The sequence below is a fragment of the Panthera onca genome, chromosome D3 (genome assembly GCF_046562875.1).
Source record: "Panthera onca isolate mPanOnc1 chromosome D3, mPanOnc1 haplotype 2, whole genome shotgun sequence".
NCBI lineage: Eukaryota > Metazoa > Chordata > Mammalia > Carnivora > Felidae > Panthera > Panthera onca.
In genome coordinates this window covers 18,795,978-18,813,929 of record NC_138350.1, presented here as the reverse complement: position 1 = coordinate 18,813,929, position 17,952 = coordinate 18,795,978, and the positions used below count along the sequence as shown (strand labels likewise).

At 50.2% G+C, this 17,952-nt stretch overlaps 1 protein-coding gene, 1 long non-coding RNA gene and 2 gene segments (V, D, J or C); 3 read left to right on the top strand and 1 right to left on the bottom strand.

The window, feature by feature from the left end:
• LOC144613894 (immunoglobulin lambda-1 light chain-like) overlaps positions 1-17,952 on the top strand; it is a 429,142-nt gene that overhangs the window by 283,947 nt on the left and 127,243 nt on the right.
• The window catches only part of LOC132675490 (immunoglobulin lambda-1 light chain-like), a 500,428-nt gene that overhangs the window by 363,772 nt on the left and 118,704 nt on the right, over positions 1-17,952 (top strand). The window lies entirely within an intron of this gene.
• LOC132675035 (Ig lambda-1 chain V regions MOPC 104E/RPC20/J558/S104-like) overlaps positions 1-17,952 on the top strand; it is a 333,884-nt gene that overhangs the window by 207,008 nt on the left and 108,924 nt on the right.
• LOC144613896 (uncharacterized) overlaps positions 1-17,952 on the bottom strand; it is a 173,963-nt gene that overhangs the window by 88,421 nt on the left and 67,590 nt on the right. For all 3 annotated transcript variants that reach the window (XR_013551336.1, XR_013551337.1, XR_013551338.1), the window contains exon 4: positions 15,318-15,633. This is a non-coding gene — a long non-coding RNA (uncharacterized LOC144613896). The remainder of the gene's footprint in view (positions 1-15,317; positions 15,634-17,952) is intronic.

Below are 17,952 nucleotides of genomic sequence, written 5' to 3'. Positions count from 1 at the left end.
ATACCTCTAGCGCAGCAGAGTGTAGGGTCGTGGTGACAGGGAGTTATAATTTTGTAGCAGGTCACCAAGAATATGTGTGAGTGGAGACATTCCCAATTCCAATTCTTAAATCCTGGACCCATGAATGTTAGCTATGGGAGAAACAGCACCGCATATTGGATACAGATTTAGTACAAATATCACCTTCCGGACAATGTTACCCAAGCCAAACAAGGTACTGCCATGTGGTTGGCACAGTGAGTGAGTCTTCAAGAGGCCATTAGTCTATTCATCAAGCCAACTGTCTCAGAATGTTGGGGAAGATGGTTGAGCCAATGAATTCCATGGGCATGGGCACGTTGCAGCCCTTCTTTTGATATAAAATGAGAGCTTTGGACAGAAGTCACAGTGAAATACTAGAACAGTGGGGGAGGCATTCTTCAAGTCCAAGGGTAATATTTTCGGTAGAAGCATTGCAGTCAAAGAAAGGAAGTCCCTATCTAGAGGAGAGGTCTATTCCAACAAAAGAGCTATCTCTTCCATGATGGAATAATAAGTCTAATGTAATGAATCTGCCAGCAGGCTCTAGGCTGATTTCCAAGGAAATGGTCTCACACTGGGAACTCAGGGTTGGTCTCTGCTGTTTGCATACTGGTCCTGAGAAGTGGCCATAGCCAGGTCAGCTTTAATGAGTGAAATCCACACGAATAACCACCCAACTTCCAACATGGGCACTTTGCTATGGAGTCCACTGAACAAGTTCAGGAGTAGATGGAGAAGAAAGGTGACCACTTTCCCCATACGTGTCACATTACCCAACTGATTATTCACATTGATTCATTTTGAGGACACACTATGGTAGGCATTTTCATGAGACACAATTAGCATCCAGCTTTGTGTTCACTGGGAGTGTTCACCTCACATATTTCTTCCTCAAACATCTTTCACCAGTTTTCTTACTGTGTTTCTTTCAAGTCTCTGAACATACAGCCAAATATTGAGTGAGAGCCTATAGGTTAGTATAAAGCCACCTCTGACCTTCTCTCTGTCCAGACAAATGAACCAACTACTCGGCTCAAATGTTACATTTGAGAATTTTCCCCACCCATGTTGTGCAGGAAGGTCCCACATTAGGGCTGCAGTGTTAACTCTCAAAGTTGGCTGCATACCATACAGGAACCTCTGTAAGCCAGCCCTCTGGTTTTTTCTCTGTATCAGCTGGTCATAGGATTGTCCCCACTGGGCCACAGACGTGCGAGACAGAGAAAAGACAATACAGCTGGGATTGGGGTCATGGGCATCTGGCCTCTTCCTCATGCAACTCACCTGTGCCTTCATGACCTGGTGAAGCCTAACCTCAAATTTACCTCTTCTGTTTAATGATGGAGAGCTGCTGTGAATGCCCAAATCCATGCATGGTTAGTCAGGTAACACCCGATTCATGTAGGCAGCTCAGGTCACATGTAACTTTAGTGCTTTATAAGGGGCATACATTCCCTGTTATGTTCAATAGCAAGCCGAAGTATTTGCCAAATGAAGCTCTCTGCTTATACAGATGTAAAAAAAAAAATATGGTGTGCTATGCATCTATTCTTGTGATAGGAACACATCGTTAACTGACACCAATGTCCTTGGCCAAATGAGTCTGAACACTAATTTGGTCCTGCTGTTCATTACAGTGACCACATCCACTTCCTCATTGTTGATAAAATGGGACTGCAGGCCTCATACCAATGCAAGGATCCCATCAACTACAACTTAGGTACCCAATCCAGAGATCAGAATCTCTACAGAATATATGTGTACATATGGCAAATATGCATACACATACACACACACACACAATCTACCAACATACACACACAGACCCAATTAGTATATATATGCATACATATTCACAAATATATTCTTACATGTTGTGTATAAATATATAATATAAAGCATGTGTGGCAGGAATTTGATGTCATGCAGAACATGCACACATATCAGTGAGCCACAGATAAGACACAGGGATGGTCAATTACAAAAGGGCTCCTGCTTCCCTTTCAGTTTTCAGGGAAATTCCACAGGGATTCCTCTTGTGATTCACCTTTCCTAGAAACATACAACAATGAGAATTCTGAACATCAGTCCTGCCCCTCAAAATTTTAACTTGTAAAAAAAAAATATCACTTTGGAACTCAAACCATTTTGAATCACAGACACCTAAGGTCCTCACTGTCCCTGAATCTTCAGACAAACCAGACTTTTCTCCACAGCAACTGACCCCAAACACACTCCTTAGTTCTTGTTCCTTCTTCCCATCCTGACAGCAGCTCCAAGGTCACCTCTGCCAGAGAGGCCTCCTCCAGCCTCTCACCACACAGCACCTGCCTCTCATCTTGTCCGATTTCAGTTCATTATCTGCACACCATGCAACACTGTATATTTTCTCATAATCACTTTATTTATTAATTGATTTTTGTGGTAATTTTTATCCTAATTTGTCAGGAAGTTTTTAATGTAACACACGCACATCTCAATCAGAGGTGTGAACACTCAGGTGTTTAATTTTCTCCCGCAGAAGTAAGGCTGAAGTCAGACTGTATTTCTCCTGGTAGGCAACAATTCTGTGAGCTCCCACATCTGCTCACTTTCTGTCCCACCATCACTACTACGGAGGCTTTGCTTTTCACTGCTGTCACACCCAAGTACAAGGAAAGAGCACTGCATAAATCTACTCTGTTTCTTCCCTCACAAGAGTAAAAGTCCCCCAAAAGATCCCCAAACAAATGACACATTCAAGGGGTCAGTTCTTGGCCACAGGGCCAATCTTGACGTCTCAAGAGAGACTTGACAATAGCAATAGTGTGGTTTCTAAATGAATATGGAAGACGAGATACAAGTAGGAGAGGTTGGAGACTGTCTCCGGTACCAACAAAGCAAGACTTCCACTCTGCTGCAGCAGTCCTAAGATGGAAACTCTGACCCAGGGCCCGTGTCCTGTTCACACTGATTTCCCAGGATGGAATGTGTCCCAGACTAAGCGGATCTGAATTAGTGTTTGTTGGACGAGTGTTTTCCTCTGTCTTGGGAGCAGTAGCCGTCATCACACTATTGGCGACACCAGCAGCCAGTGCCAGTTAGAGGCAGTCCCTGGCTTCTGTGTAGCTTTGTGTCACGCCACAGAACCACTCCCACGGCCACCCACCTCCCCAGAGACAGGAGCAGTGATACCGCAGATGGGCCCTGCCTCCTCCTCCTCCTCCTCCTCACATGAGCCTCTTCCTACTTGCATGGATAACCTGACCTCCTCCTGCCTAGTCTTGAGGCTGACAGAGGCCCCTCAGAGAAGAGGAATTCCTTCCCTGGGGTCAGCAGTCCACGGATCAGGGAATCAGGATCTGAGCACTGGGTTCTGAATCTCCACCCGGACAAAGGATTTCACTGGGCCTCGGGCGGTCAAGTGGAGCGGCCACCAGGGGGCAGCAGAGATCACCTGGCAAAGGCCCCTGCACATGGGGAGGGTCTGGGCAACAGGGCATATGCAGGGAGGGTTAGTCATGAGACTTGACTGAAAAGTGTAGGTTGTCTATGGCATCACCTTTGACTCTGGTGTAAAATACTGGTTCAGTGTCTCTCAGATTTGTCTCCTGTACAATGTGCTCCTGTCTCTAGCACAGATCCAGCAATTCCTGCCTCTCCAGCCCGGCCCATACCTGGTAAACTCGATCAAAACTTCCTCAAGCTGGGTCTGTCCCTGACACTGAGTACACCATGGGGATACTGAGGCATAGCATTGATAACCTGTCCCAGAAGTTCTCCATCAGGACACAATCCTACCACACCTCAATGGTTCCCCCAAAACTCCACGTGCACTAGACAAGAGAGAAATTTTGTTCAGGTTCTGAAGTTCCCCAACACAGACCTGGGGTAGGACACTTCACTGACCTAAGTTCCTCCAGTCATCTAAAGAGTAAACATTCTGTAATAAGTTCAGAAAATTCAGACAGACTCCAACTCTGAGCTCTGCTATGGCCACACCCAACCAGGAGCCTGGACAAGGAGAGGGATGCAGTTGTGGGCCCCATTATGGGATCAGAGGGTGAAGCAGAATCCCCTGGGCTGAAAGTGGATCGGAAGGGCTGCCCCTCCCCCATCTCTGTGTCCCTTGGGGCTGAGCCCATTTCTGAAGCCACAAGGCCCCTCAGCAGCAGCCCCTGAACCCTGGCTGATTTGCATGAACAGCAGGTGTCTCCAGCAAGGGGATAAGTCAGGCCTGGGAGGAACTCTGCCCAGCCTCAGGACCTCAGGGAACAGAATCAAGGCACCTCCACCATGGCCTGGACCCCTCTTCTCCTCGGCCTCCTCGCTCACTGCACAGGTGCTGTGCCCAGGTTCACACCCACCCCAGGCCCAGGGTTCCGGGACAAGCCTGGTCCTGACTCTGAGCTCAGCAGGGGAGTCTCAGTGGGGACAGGATGCTCAAGACCCTGCTGTGAGATGGGGAGCTGGTGGGGTGATATCCCCCCACCATGCTCACTGATCTGTGTGAGCCCTGAAGGGCTGCACCTGCCCAGGGAAAGGAGGGGGGTGGTTCTCATTGGTTCAAAGGCTCCATCCACCAGGCGGGCCCATGGGCCCCAGGGACTAAGATGACAACAGAGTGGACACTGGGGCCTAGAGAATCACTGGAGCTTAAGCCAAGCAGGTGGGAGTGTTCAGGGGATGACACCCCAGGCTGAAAACCCACCTCTCACCTTCTCTCTTGCAGGCTCCGTGGCCTCCTATGAGCTGACTCAGCCCCCGACAGTGTCAGTGAACCTGGGACAGACGGCCAGGATCACGTGTGGAGGAAACAACATTGGAAGTAATTATGCTTACTGGTACCAGCAGAAGTCAGGCCAGGCTCCTGTGCTGATTATCTATAAGGATAGTGAGCGGCCCTCAGGGATCCCTGACCGATTCTCAGGCACCAACTCGGGGAACACAGCCACCCTGACCATCAGCGGGGCCCAGGCCGAGGACGAGGCTGACTATTACTGTCAGTCATATGAGAGCAACTATGATCTTCACAGTGACACAGGCAGATGGGGAAGTGAGACACAAACCCCTTCTGTCTGTGTCACACTCTCTTCCAGTCCCTGGAGGCCTGGGCACAAAGCAGAGCAGGTCTGGCTCAGGTCCCCAGATCTGAGGTCCTCAGACCTTCCCACCCAGTTCCCAAGGCTGACTCTGCACAGGGAGGGTCAGGAGTGCATTTACAGCTGACAGCACTAGGCTTCCCTGCTTCTCAGGGCCTGGGTGTGAACTGAGGACAGAGGGCCTGGGTGGAGAAAAGACACAGGGAGACTTTCGTCCAGTGCTCATTATCTCTGCACTTCCATGTGGTGGCTGTGGGCTACTGCTCTCACAACTGACAAGGATTAGAGCCCCAAATTTCCCAGCTCACCTGAGGTCCTGAAGCCCTGGTGTCATGTGTGGAGCCACCTTCACCTGAGTGCAGTAGACACCGTGGGGTCACCCACACCCTGTCTTTTGGGTTCACACACTCACCCACTACTGCCTGGAGCCTCTGACAGCTCACAGGGGTGCTCCTCACTGCCAAGGACTCTTGCTTCAGAAAACTGCCTTCTCAGAGAGGTTCAGTTAAATAATCTCCTGAGGCCTAGAGGCCAAGGCCCTGCCCCACTTTCACATGTCCTGAAAGGTCCCAGCTTTGGAGCTCCCTGCAGGAATGAGGCCTCATCTGATGTCTCACTCCGTGTGGGTCACTTCTCCTTCTCCTTCTGACCTCCCTCTTCCTTCCAGATCTCCTGCACATGCATTTCTCCATCTCAGAGTCAGCTTCCAGGAACCCAATCCAGGATAGCCAGCATCCTTGACAGGATCCTCTCAGACCTGAAGAGGCCACTGTATACACACAGAGCTAGGGTTTCTCCCCCAGATCCCCAATGTGCATGTCCAGTCCCCACAAATGTGCTCAGCCTTTAAGAGGATACAAAATACATTTTTCTCTGCTGGGATATTTATTTTTGTTCCAGATGATTTGATATCATATAACTTCAATATTGAGATATAAAGTTAACTATTGTTAACACATCTGATGTTAGATGATAATGGGATGAGACAGGAGAATAGAACAGAAACTTATGGTCAATATATATCCAAACACACCCTACAACATTAGGAAGAAACACATGTTACTTCTATGCTGCTCATTTCTGTGACTACCCTGTGCTCAGAGGGGTGTCTATAATTTCCTTCTACTCACCCCATATCCCCTTCCCACAGCAAATACCTGAGCTAGTCGCCATTGCTGCCCGTTGGTAGGACTAGACCTTCATTCTGGAAAGTTAGTCCATTAGCAGACCTGCTGAATTGGGTTGTGGTGCATTTATGACTGTAATGCAGACCCAGGGAGTATTAGGGGATCTTCTGAATCCAGAGACACTCTTCTTGCCCCAATTGTGCACTAGAAATTCAGCTCCTCCATAATAGTCACTATGATTCACTCCAGGCAGTGCATCCCCCACTTTTCCTGATGATTCATCCCCAGGAGGAGCCTAAAGCAGACAAGGCACATTCTCTGCCACTAGAGCCGTGCAGCCCATATTCCCTGGGGTCTCAGCCCATCCACAGCACACACTCCATGTGGCTGGTGAAATAGTCTATTCTTTAATTTTTTCCACATCACTACAGGATCTAGAATCTGAATCAAGCCCACTTGACCAGAGCAGGACAGTTAAGCCCCATGTCCCAGGTGGCCAAATAGGAGATAAGCAGAGGAAGTGAGATTTTCCACAGTGGCCTAGACTTCAGCTTGTGAAGCTCAGTGAGCACACAGTCCCCTGATGGGGCGGGAGGGGGGCGTCTCCACAAGATGTAGCTGCAGGTGCAGCAGGTCGGGGTGGGGCCCAGGCATCTGCATGTGGAACAGCTCCCAGGTGAGCCTGCAGTGTTCTTAGTCCCAGGTCCACACACTGTGTGGCCTCACTCCTGCTCCCTGGCTGCTCCCGCACAGGTGGGAGGCCCACAGGGAGACACAATGTGAGACACAGGTGCCCTGCTCTCTCCCATCCAGGGTCCATGGGGTCAGGGCCCTGCACTCACCTGTGTCCACATTGTTCCCTCCCTTCCAGGCTGGGGCCAGTCGCTTCTGATCCAGCCTCCCTTTCTTCCTCCAAGCCCCTCTCCTCTCCTGTCTTATGAGCTCCATGCCTCCCCTGATCTGAGACTGCCTCCATCCCTGTCAGTGGCCCTGGGGAAGCCCAGGATCCTCAGCTCTGGGGATAAGCTCATGCGTGAACATGCATCTTGGTACCAGCAGAAGGCAAGCCTGGTCCCAAGCTGGTTATACATACAGATATGAGCAACCATCTGGGTCCAAATCTGAGGATGGAACTTAGGAACATAGCCTCCCTGAGCATGACCAGGACTGAGGGCCAAGACAAGACTGACCTTTGCTGAACTACCTAATGTGGCGGTGGGAATGCCTATCAGTGACTCAGGTGATAGGTAAAGATGGGCAGTGGGACACAAACCCTCCTGCCATGGCCTGGCCCTCATTCTCCCTACATCTCTGAGAAGCTGCTGGTCAGGCCTTAGGATCAGGTGACGTCCCTGGTCCTGGCCTGACCCTCCAGGGTGAGAGAATCCAGCAGGTTCTCCATCCTCTGGTCTGTTTATCCTAATGAACAGTGGTGAGGGGGGATGGCTATTCTGACTATTGGGACTGGAGTCAGGTTTATAGTATATAATAAAGATTTAGGATGTCATTGTACATTATACATCACACGGGCCTCAGATATAATCACATGTCATTGAGGAGGGGAGACACCTGTCTCAGACAGCACAGTCCCGGGAATTCCTCTTCTCCTTAGTAACAGACATCCTGGATGGGCCCCACAAGGCTGTGTCTCCTCTGGTTCCTGGATAAGGTGTCCCACATCCTAAGGACTGACAGACACTTCATAAAGCAGGAAACAGGTCCCTGCTGCCCCAGGCCCTTCCCTCCTTAGGTTTAACAGGAACTGTGGAAAAAGTGCAGACGCTACATTGGATCCCACCTAGGGGTCTTCCTTCTGGCACAACTGTCCTCCCACTGCCCCAAATCCCATCTCCTGCACTAGCAGGTCTGACCCTTAGCTCAGGTCTGACCCACAGGTACTCACACCTACCCCCCATGCTGACCCTGTGTGGTGGCTTCATCTGCATTCAGGCCTTACCTGGCACTTGGAGGGGAGAGGTCTTTTCCAAGAATTGAATACATCTGTATCATAAATAATTTCTCTTCATGATTCTTTGACTTGTGATTTTTAGAGCAATTTCATAAGGTCAAAATGACAGGTGATGAATTAATTAAGAAGGAAACACAAGCTTCCCCCATGTCCACTTCTGCCTTGAATCAGGGCAATATCTCCATGGAGTGGGGAGACACAGAACTGAAAATCTTTTTCTCCTCACAAAAGCATGGCATGTATGATTGGAATATTTCATCTAAAGTTTAGTTATTGACCCAATGAATGAGAAAGATGATTTATGGTTGAAATCATATTTCCAGGGATTTTTTCCAGTTGGGATCACAAAAGGTCCCTCTAAAGGATTATAATCTGGATATTCTCACCAAGCCTTTCTTATCAACATGACAATGAATGGACTGGCACCTCCCTAGCCCTCAGATCGTCCCATGACCAAGTACAGCAACATTCCCCATAGACACCTGCCAGAACTGAGAGGAAGAAGCTGTCTCCTTCAGAACCTGGAACATTCTGGCTGAGGTTGTCCTACATCCCCTCTCAGCCGAGTGGCCTTCCTCACATGGTGCAAGTGACTGTTGCAGGTGACTGTTGCTTCCTCACACCTGCCACCATCTTCTTGTCTCTCCCTCTCAGGGAATGGGGACCTGCAGTCATTTCCCTGCCTCCCTTCCCAGTCAGGTGCACCTCTAACACATGTTCCTGCTCAGCTCAGCCAATCTGTGGGGTATTGGTAAAGCAGTGACAGGTCACCCACGTGGGACCCCAGACAGGGGACCAGGACCAGAGGCACATGTAGCACCCTAGTCTCCCTGTGGCTTTAGATTGTTTAGGGGGGTGAGGAGGGATAATAACCACTGCCCTGAGTGGCCTCAGCCCCCACTGGGAGGTCCCAGGCTAACCTGTTCCTATGTCAGCATCTTCCTCCTGGAGGCCTCTCAATGTGACTACCAGCTGCCAAGAGAACCTGACTTACTACCTGGAAATGGCCTCTTACCATACCTGACCTCACCCTCTGTACCCAGAAATGTTCACCTCAGGAGAAACCCCACACTGGCCCTGAACTCAGGTAGAATCCCAGGTCCCTCTGGTTTGTCCTGTTCTTTCAGATCCTCTAACCAGGTCATTTGTCGTTTGCCTACAATGTCATCTTTCACTCTCAGGTATAAATTTCAGGGTATGTGTGTGACGGACCCTGCTCATGGAGACATTGCCTATTTCTCCAATACAGCTCAGGCACTTTGTCTCCCACCAACCCATGCCCTGGCCCACCCTCATGAGACTAATGTCCTGTCACTGTCCACAAACATCCGTCCTCCCTGTGATCACACGTTTCCTCCTTCCTCCAACCCTGTGCTGACAGCCCGTACCAGACACAGCTGCTCCTCCTTGCTGGAAGACCCTCCCACCTTTTCCCTCCACTATCTCCCTCAGTGAAGGGAGAGGAGACTGAAAAATCCTCTTCTTCCCTTTCCCAGTGCCTGCAACACGGTGATTTTCTCAATAAACTAATTTCAACTAAATTAATAAATTCAGATGTTTATTACAAATTTTTCCCAAACTGAAAGCAACTTAATAGTGACAAACATTCCCTTGAAGAGTAACTAAACTTTGAAGCCCCCTCTCATTCTCTTATATGGCAATATTGCTTTTTGCATCTAGTCTCTTCCTACTCCTAACTACAAAATGGGGATACCAAGGCACAGCACCTATGACCTGCCATAGAAGCTCCTGGTCAAGAGCAGATATGACACCACCATGATGCCATTGGAAAATCCATGTGCTCTTGATAGAGGAGGAATTTTTTTTTTTTTTTTTTTTTTTTTTTTTTTTTTTACCTCTGTGGCCCACAAGCTATGACCCGGGGTAGGACCTGCACCTGTGTGAGCACCATAGTGTTTCCCATAGAGGGTGTTCAAAAAATAAAGGTAAACTCCACCTCTGAGTTCTCAATGGTCAGGCCAGCCCAGGACTGACACCAGATCACAAACTGGGGTGCAAATATCAGGCCCAGACTATGATACCAGAGGGTGAAGCAGAATCCCCTGAAATAAGGGTGGGTCTGCACAGGCCACCCCCTCCTCTTTGTGTCCCCTGGGGCTGAGCTCTTCTCTGAAACCACAAAGATCCTCAGTAGCAGCCCCTGAGGTGGCTGATGCATAACCTCCAGGTCTTCCCAGGAAGGGATAAGAGGCCAGGAGAGAATCCTGCCCGGCCTTGGGCCTCGGGAGCAGATTCGGGAGACCTCCACCATGTTCTAGACACCTTTCCTCCTCAGCCTCCTTGGCCACTGCACAGGTGCTGCACCCAGCTCACACCCACCCCAACTCAGGGCCATGGACAAGCATGGCCCAGACTCGGAGCTCAGCATGGGCTGCCTGTGGGGCAGGATGCTCATGACCCTGCTGCAGGATGAGGAGCTGCAGGGGTAAAGTCCCCTCACTGTGCTCACTGGCTCCGTGTGAGCCCAGACAGACTGCCTCTATGCAGAGAAAGACTTGTTTTTCAATTTGTTCAAAAGCCACATCAACCGGCCAGGCCCATTGGATTCTGGGAACGAGATTGATGAGAGAGGGCAAACCTGGGGTTTGCAGAGAATCCCTGGAGCTCAGGCTAGGTAGGTGGGGGGCTCCTGGGGATTGGACCAGATCTGGAAGCCCACCTCTCCTTTTCTCTCTCACAGGCTCCATGGCCCCTACAAGCTGACTCAACCCCCTCGCTGTCAGTGACTATGAAGGAGACGGCCAGGATCACACGTGGGGGAAAACACATGGGAAGTACATATGTCCACTGGCACCAGCAGAAGCCAAGCTAGACACCCCTGGAAATTATCTATCATTACAGCAACCTGCCCTCAGGGATCCCTGACCAATTTTCAAGTTCCAACTCAAGGACCAGGCCATCCTGACCATAAGCGAGGCCCAGGCCCAGGGCAAAGCTCACTGCCACTCTGCCACCTACCATGGCAGTGGGAGCAGTTTTCAGTGACTCACAGTGACACAGACAGGTGAAGGGGGACCCAAACCTGCTCCCCCAGCCTGGCTCACACAGCTCGCCCTGGTCACACCCAGCGGGACAGAGCCTTCCACACAGAGACTGGCCCTGCCCTCACTCCCCCAGCGATGGAGCCAGTCCTCAGTCCTGTCCGGGCTCTGTCTTCTCCATGGCAACCTGAACAGGCATGCTGATGGGCAGGTGCCCGTTCCCAAAAGATCACCCGAAAACCACTTCATCCCGCGCACCAAGTCCGTTAGTGCTCAGGAGAAAACCCCCAGGCAGAGTCTCAGGAACGTCTCAGGCAGGTGAGGGGAGTGTGTGCAGGGTTTCAGGATGTGCACATGAGGGGCGTGAGACAGGTCTTTCAAGGAAGGAGCAGCCTGACGTGGGTCACTTCTGTGACATAACAGCATAGGACTGGTGGACCCTCTCAAGGGGGCAGTCATCAAACCATCTTGATCAGTAAACTTTTATTTAATAAGCTGTCTGTTTACCCAGATGAGAATGTTTGCCCAGGGGAGCAAACTGTTTAGCTCCTAATGCATTTTCCAGTGCCCTGAGTGATTATTTACATCCTTACCCTTCTGGGCAAGGATTTCTAGATCTAATAGACACCCTGCCACAGGCGGTCTCAGTCCTCAGATCCAAACATGAGGGACAAAATGAAAACGAAGAAGTTCATTGAACTCCAGAGGGAAGACACAGACCTCTCCGTGGGCAGGGACGGGAGATGTAGTGTCTGAGGACCAGACCTACGGGACCTCCTGCCCATGTGGGGGTCACCCCGAGAGCGTGGAGGGATAGGTTGCAGATGGAGGGAGCCCAGAGAACAGGTGCCCACGCTGGACCGAGCTCCAGGGAGAGACGGAGCCTGGCCCGTCCCTGGTCCAGCACCTCCACCAACATGTTCAGACCTCTCCCTCCCTCTCTCAGGCAGCCCCTTCCCTCCCTCTGATCCTTCTGGCTCTCCCATTTCTCTGCCCACCCTACACCACAGCTCAACCCACGGTGAGGGGGACACTCCCACGGCCCCATGCCCAGGCCCTGCAGAGGAGGCCAGACCAGGAACACTGTCAGAAACGTCAGTATCCAACTGTGTAGGACATTCCTGCAGAACCTGGCCAGTCTCTGACTTTCATTTCTACCAATACCAACAGCCTCAGGGACCTTGATGGACTCTCCAACCTCCACTGAGAAAGCCGATCATAGAGACATGGGCCAAAAGAAGAACCTTATGATAGACATTGAGCTGTCATAGCAGACCTTTTCTGGACTCAAGGACTTATTGCCCCCTAGGCAGAGCTGGATCTGTCTGCAATGATCCTGGGCAGAACAGAGAAGGGACAGAGGCTTGAATAAAGGTTGAACCAGTGATAATGTCACAGGGCAGAGCTGTAGCAACACCCTCCATGGAGGCCCTAAATTAGCGATCATCACCTGGAGAGTCATTTGTGGCACTGATTGTAGGAACATGGGGTAGGAATGCTACTTTCGGTTTTTCTGGGTCCTGACTTCTGTCAAAACCTCCAGCGGCATCGTCAGAGGGCCAATGAGGGCTGGTCTGCTTTCCAGCTGGGCAGGCTCTGCCCTTGAAGTATAAGAAGGTCTGGGAGAGCCCTGCCCTGCTGTGGGGTCTCAGGATGCAGAGCTCTGGGGCATCTCCTCCATGGCCTGGGCTCCTCTCCTGCTCCCCCTTATTACTCTCTGCACATGTGCTGCCCTAGGTCCTGCTTGCAGGCTCAGCCCCCACAGGACCCGAGTGGACCCACCCCAAACCCTGAACTAGCCCAGGTACAGCTTCAGGTTGGGACCCCTGGGAGTGAGCCCTTCTTCCTCAAGCCCACCTCTCCCCTCCTTCTTGCAGGATCTATGACCTCCATGAGCTGACTGGACTGTTTTCAATTTTGATGTTTCTGGGAGAGCTGGCCACCATCACCTGCCAGAGAGACAAGTAGGATACTATGCTGTGCACTGGAACCCAAGATGCTCATTTGTGATAACACCAAAGGAACCCAACGACCCCTGACTGAGGCTTTGGCTCCAACTCAGGGATCATGGCCACCTTACTGTCAGCAGGGTCTGGACTGAGGGCAAGGCTACTACTCCTGTCATGTGTGGGATAACAACAGGAGATGGGGTCATGGACACACTCTGACTTGTTCCTCATGCATTAACCTGTGCCTTCAGGACCTGGTGAACTCTGATCTTCAATTTACCTCTTCTGCATGATGATGGAGAGCTGCTGTGAAAGCCCAGTCCCTGCATGGTTGGTTATATAACACCCAGTTTACATAGCTGACTCAGGTCATGGGGTTACTTAGTGGCTCATAGTCAGAATACAGCCTCTACTAAGATTCAGTAGCATTCAAAATAACAAGTAGTTGGTAGGCGGCCCGTCTTTGTCAGTTCTAGGTACAGTGTCATTAACTAGCCAACACCAGTGATGGCTGTCAAACGAGTCTGATTATTAATTTGCTTCCATTTCATTACGGTTACCTCACCCACACTGTCATTGGTGATAAATGGAACTACATGGCTCCTGCCATACAAAGGATTCCATCAGGCACGATTTGGGGTCCCAAGTCAGAGTCTAGAACCTCCAGAAGACACACACGCAATGGATATCTACATACACACACATAGTATACACATAAGTACACGTGTACACACATGTTCACCAGTATATTCATATGTAGGTACATACATAGATAATGTAAAGGATATGTCACAGGAGTTCCACAGGCTAAACATACACATGTGGCCCAGGAGTCAGAGAGGCTGAAGGAAGATGAGGGGAAGGTGGAGCCTTTGTGACACGGCCACTGCCATGTTTCAACCAGGTGACCCAGCAGATAAGCCCTGATGACTGTCCCCTACAAAACTGCTCCTGTTTCTTTTGTGTGCACAGGACTTCACACAGGAACTTCCCTCATGCTTCACCCCACCTGGAAACCACAGCAGGGATGATTTTGACAACACGTCACTCCTGTCCCCAAACTTTTAACTTATGAGAAAATGTCACCTTGGAACAGAGCTAGTTTTGAATCATAAACAACATATTTTCTCACTGGTCCTTCATCCTCAGACAAACCAGACTCTTCCCAGCAGGACACAGACTCTGCTCTTGTGAGCACACTTATTATTATGGGTCCCTTCCTCCCAGAATGAGAGCAGCCCTGAAGTCACCTCTCCAGAGATTGCTCCCCCAACTTCTCACCACACACCACCTGCCTGTCATTTCTGTCTGATCTCAATTAATGTTCTGCACATCATCTACAACTACAAATTCCTTCCACTATTACTTTTTAGCTGATTCTTTGTGTTAATTATCATACTAATTGGTAGAATTTTTTTTACTGCCAAGCAGACACATGACTATCAGAGGCAGAAATAGTCAGGAGACTATCTCTCTACCACAAAAAGTAAATCTGGAATCAGAGGCTGACCCTCCAAGTACTCACCAGTTCCATGATGCACCAAATCCTCTCTGTCTGTTCCACCATCCCTACTATGGAGCTTTGCTTTTATTTTTCTACTGTAGTCCTCAGGATGGCTGCAGCCGCTCCAGCTATCACATCCACGTAAAGAAGAAAGGCACTGTATATCCAGTCTACTTCTCTCATTCACAAGACGGCAAGTCCCCAGAAAGGATCCCAGCTGACTGACACAACCATGAGCCATTTCTGGCTTGCAAGGTCAGTCCTGGTCAAGAGGGACCCCAGAATAGCAATAGTGTGGCTACTAAATGCATATGAAGATAAGATACAGGTAGAAGGGGCTGGAGACTCTGCTGTGCCACCAGAGCCACTGTGACCACTCTCCTGCTCCAACCACAAGAAGGAACCTCTGAGAAAGATCTGTGTCTTGTTCACAATTATCTCCCAGGATGATTGTGTCAGACCAAAGTGGGTCTCGATAAATGTTTTCTGGGTGAGAGGTCTCCTGTCTCTGTCTTTGGAATGGCCCTATTTTGATGCATCAGCAGCCAGCACCAGTAAGGGGCTGTCGCTGGGTCCTGTGTTCCTACTATTAAGCCCAAGAACCACACCCATGACCACCCGTGTCCCCAGAGATATGAGCAGTGATACTTCAGATGGGCCTTACCTTGTCTTCCTCAGATGAGCCTGTTCTTATTTTCATGGATAATCTGATCTCCTCCTGCCTGGTCTTGAGGCTGACAGGGCATTGGAGAAAAGAGCAATTCCTCCTCTGGAGCCAGCAGTCAAGGGATCAGAGAATCAGGTTCTGAGCTGTGGGTTCTTCATCACCTGGACAAAGGAGTTCCCCGAGCCTCCCAGAGTCAGTGTGGAGTGGCCACCAGGGGACAGCAGAGATCACCTGGCAAAGCACCTGAAGATGGGGTGAGCCTGGCATCAGGGCTTCTATCACGCAGGAAGGGTTGGCTATCCGGATGTGAGACCTGAGGGAAAAGGTGTAGGTTTCTACAGGATCACCTCTGACGCTGATATAAAATTCTGCATCCATGTCTCTTAGAACTGTGTCGTGTAGATTTGCCTCTCTCTCTAACACAGGTCAGTACTTCCCGCCTCTCCACTCACCTCATTTCTGCTCAACTCAGTCACTGTCACACCTTGCCCAAGGACTGGATCTGTCCTCGACACTGAGTGCACCTTGTGGATACCGAGGCTATGACCTGTCCCAGAAGCTCCCCCCTTCCCCCCCACCCCATGGACAGACACTTACAGCACCTCAATGACGCCTTAAAATTCCATGTGCACTTGCCAAGGGAAGAATTTTATTTAGGTTCTGGTGTTCCCCAACAGAGATATAGCTCAGCAACCCCACTGACTTAAACCTCCTATAGTGTCTGTAGAGTAAACATGTTATCATGGGTTCAGAAAATACAGACAAATTCCACTTCTGAGCCCAGCCAGGACAGGTCAGCCCAGGAGTGAGGTCAGGACATGGAGGGGAATGAAGTTGTGCACCCCAGACTATGCGATCAGAGGGTGAAGCAGAATCTCCAGACTGAGGGTAGGTCTGCAGGGCCGTCCCTCCCCTCTCTGGCCTCTCTCAAACCACAGAGTTCCCGGGGCGCAGCCCCCTCATCCCGGCTGATTTGCATGTCCACCACGTCTCTCTAGCAAGGGGATAAAAGAGGCCTGGGGTAAGTCCTGCCAGCCTCGAGGCCTGCGACTTAAGGAACAGAATCATTTCACCTCCACCATGGCCTGGAGTCCTCTTTTCCTCGGCCTCCTCATTCACTGCACAGGTGCTGTCCACAGGCTCACATTCACCGCAGCCCCAGGGATCTGGGGCAATCCAGGACCTGACTCTGAGCTAAGCAAGGGGCTGCCTGTTGCGGGAAAGATGATCATGACCTTGCTGCAGGATGAGGGGCTAGGGGTGGGGGAGAGTGACAGTCCCTCAAGTGTCCACTGGCTCTGTGACCCTGAGGCACTGCACCTGCCTGGAGAAATTTGATGATGTTCAAAGGCTCCATCCACCAGCCAGGTCCATGAGCATCAGGGGCTGAGATGATGGGACTTGGGAAACTGGAAACCCAGAGACTCCATGAGCTCAGGCCAGGCAGGTGGGGTTCTCCTGGGGATGAGACCCAGCACCGGAAAACCACCTTTCTTTTCTCTCTTGCAGGTTCCGTGGCCTCCTATGTGCTGACTCAGCAACCCCCTCAGTGTCCGTGACTCTGTCACAGACAGCCAGGATCACCTGTGGGGGAAACAACTTTGGAGGTAGAAGTGTTCAATGGTACCAGCAGAAGCCAGGCCAAGCCCCCATGCTGATTATCTATTATGATAGCAAATGGCCCTCAGGGATCCCTGACCAAATATCTGGCTCCAACTCCAGGAACACAGTCACCCTGACCATCAGTGAGGCCCAGGCTGAGGACAAGGGTGACTATTACTGTCAGGTGTGGGACACTGATAGTGCTCACAGGGACACAAACAGACGGGGAGTGAGACACAAACCCCTTCCCCATCTGTGTCACACGCTCCTGCAGCCCCAGGAGGCCTGTGCACAAAGCAATGAGTGGGTCTGGCCCAGGTCTCCAGATCTGAAGTCCCCACTCTACTCTCCAGGTAGCATGGAAGAAGGTAGACCAGCAGAGAATACGCACACAGTTATTATGAATATATTTCATTGGTTTCTGTGGGTGTGTATGTGACTCAACCAGTTAGAAGGACATATAGAAGCCATTTTTCAAAGACCAAAACTTCACAACTTCCCTAACAGAAACAACATGATCTGACATAGAAAACAACAACAACACTGGATGAGGTTAGCAACAGATTAGATGCTGAAAATGAGATCAGTGAACTTGACGTCATAGCAGTAGAAAGCATTCAAAATGAAATACAGAGGGAAAAAGCTACAAAAAGTAAATAAAATTTTAGCATGTGTAAAACAACTTCCCACAGCCTTAAGTTTGTGTGACTTGGAAATTGTGGGAAAGAAGTTAGAGACCAGCTGGTGCCTTGAAAACACATCTGAAGAATCATAGCAAAAATGGCTTCAAATTTGGTGAAATTCATACACTAATACATACAAGAAACTCAGCAAAGCTCAGGCATGGGAACACGAGAGACAGCACAGCACACATTGTGATGAAACTGCTACAAACCAGTGATGCAGACACTCTTACAGCCAGAGAGGAGACGTGTTCCCTACAGAGGAACCAGCTTCATGTGGGAGCACATTTCTCATTACAGACATGTAAGCAAAAGAACAGGGGAGCAATGTCTCCACAATCCTAAGA